The 2,063-nt window shown below is 44.8% G+C and overlaps 1 non-coding gene across 1 annotated transcript; it reads left to right on the forward strand.

Moving 5' to 3' along the window:
* Positions 1–114: 114 nt before the first annotated feature.
* Positions 115–221, forward strand: LOC120257023. The gene has a single exon (XR_005535484.1). It is a non-coding gene; the product is annotated as a small nucleolar RNA R71 (small nucleolar RNA).
* The last annotated feature ends 1,842 nt before the right edge of the window (positions 222–2,063 follow it).

A 2,063-nucleotide genomic window follows, 5' to 3' on the forward strand; every position in this document is an offset into this window, starting at 1 on the left:
CGGGCTTTATCGGGGGTCTTGCTACCTAAGGTACCTCTTGCTGCCGCATCCATGAGTTGCCTTGTACTCGGGTTCAAACCATTATAAAAGGTCTGAACAATCATCCACTCCAGGAATCCGTGTTGTGAGTACTTTCTAAATAGCTCCTTGAACCTTTCCCATATCTTGAATAGAGACTCCAATTCCAACTGAACAAAGGATGAGATCTCATTCCTAAGCTTTGCTGATTTTCCGGGAGTGAAATAACGGGCCAGAAAAGCTTCCACCATCTCCTCCCAAGTAGTAATTGATGCTCTGGATAATGAGTGTAGCCACTGCTTCACTCTTCCCTTTAGGCAAAATGGGAAGGCTCTCAATTTGATGGCATCATCCGCCACCCCATTTATCTTCAGCATATCACACACCTCGAGAAAGTTCTCTATATGACTGTTTGGATCCTCATCGGCCAAACCATTGAATTGTGTGGATTACTGCAACATATGGATGAATGCCAGCTTCAGCTCAAAGTTCTGAGCTGTAATCGGGGGACGCACAATACTCGACTGTGTCCCCAACACTGAAGGTCTGGCATAATCGGATAATGTTCGCTGTTGCTCATTCTGTTCTGCCACATTTCAGATTCTTCCACTTCCAAATCAGCTGAATTAGACTATTCCTGCACAGGTTCTTTCTCTTTTCTTCTAAGTGTAGGTTCAAGCTCAGGATCTCCTTTAATCAATATTGAGGGATTCCCTCGGGTCATAACCTGGAGCAGTACTGATAAGTGCTTATACGATATGAATGCGAAGCGTTCATTCCTTATGTTGAGCATTACTTTTCTCAGGTTTTTACATTAATATGTGTGTTTTTATGTTACTTTTATACAGGTAGGGTTGTAAGGCTGAGTATGAAGGAAATAGGCCAATGTGGATCATAATGCAGCTATCTTGCTAAGGTTCGAACGCGAAGACATAGGTCAGGTGTGAGGTGCTAGAGTGTGTGCCAACCTCCTCATATTCGAGTGAGCACATCTATGTGGAGGGGCACAAAGGCAGTCACACTCGAGGATTCCGACCTATGCATATAAGAACAAGAGCTCCGCCAACATGTACATCATTGAAGAAGCAAGTGATTCACGACGTGAACATGTGCCCGTTTGCGTTACCCCGATAAAAGTATGGAATTGGGAAGTTATTCAGGTCGAGACTGTAGTAGAGCACTATAGCAATACTGTAGCAAGTATTGTAGCAGCACTGTTCACAGCCGACAGAGAAATCAGAGAAACAGAGAATCCACACAGGCGTGTGGAAATTATCCACGCCCGTGTGGAAATTCCGCACGGGCGCGTGTATCGTCCACGCCCGTGGAGTCGCCCGATTCCAGCCCTATTTAAAGCCGATTTCAGCACCGATTTTGATATTCTTTTCTCCATCTTTTCCCCAACTTGCGAGAGGGCTTCGGCTAGGGTTTAGATGGGTATTGGCTAAGGTTTTGGAGAGGTTCTATGGCTCCAACATCGTGATTCCATTAGGAAGAAGGTTGGTAGGACAGCTTCGATCGAGGCGTATCCTATACCGGACGAAGGAATCCTTGGACGATGAGTAGAGGACTTTCCACAAGACCATCGACACGACCATCGAGGGGGTTTCTTTATGAATTCATTGCTTTTACATTCTATTTCTTTGATTGTACTTAGCTCCATGGAGAGCTAAACCCCTAGTGGGTACTTGGATGATTGTGAACCTTAGGATGTATTCGTTTCATTGAACTTCTTTGTTATTCTTTCAATAAATTGATGTTTATTGTGAGTTCCAACATTGAATGCTTAATTGTATGAACATTTCCCCTAGAGTGACACTAGGGTTGAGAGTTCTTATTGGTAACCTTGTGAGTGAGTGACACACCACGAGCATTAGACAAAGCTAGGTTGGAGATGGTTAAGAGGGTTGAGAGGGTGAGTCGAGAGGCACAAGAGCGTCCCCTTTTCCCTCCGACGTGATAGATTCTACCTCCTTTCCATGAGTTCTTTACGGCCATAACAGAGTGAAGGGTCTAAGGGATGAACCTCCGTTGGGGCCTAGTTG

The sequence above is a fragment of the Dioscorea cayenensis genome, unplaced genomic scaffold (genome assembly GCF_009730915.1).
Source record: "Dioscorea cayenensis subsp. rotundata cultivar TDr96_F1 unplaced genomic scaffold, TDr96_F1_v2_PseudoChromosome.rev07_lg8_w22 25.fasta BLBR01001799.1, whole genome shotgun sequence".
Classification (NCBI taxonomy): Eukaryota; Viridiplantae; Streptophyta; class Magnoliopsida; order Dioscoreales; family Dioscoreaceae; genus Dioscorea; species Dioscorea cayenensis.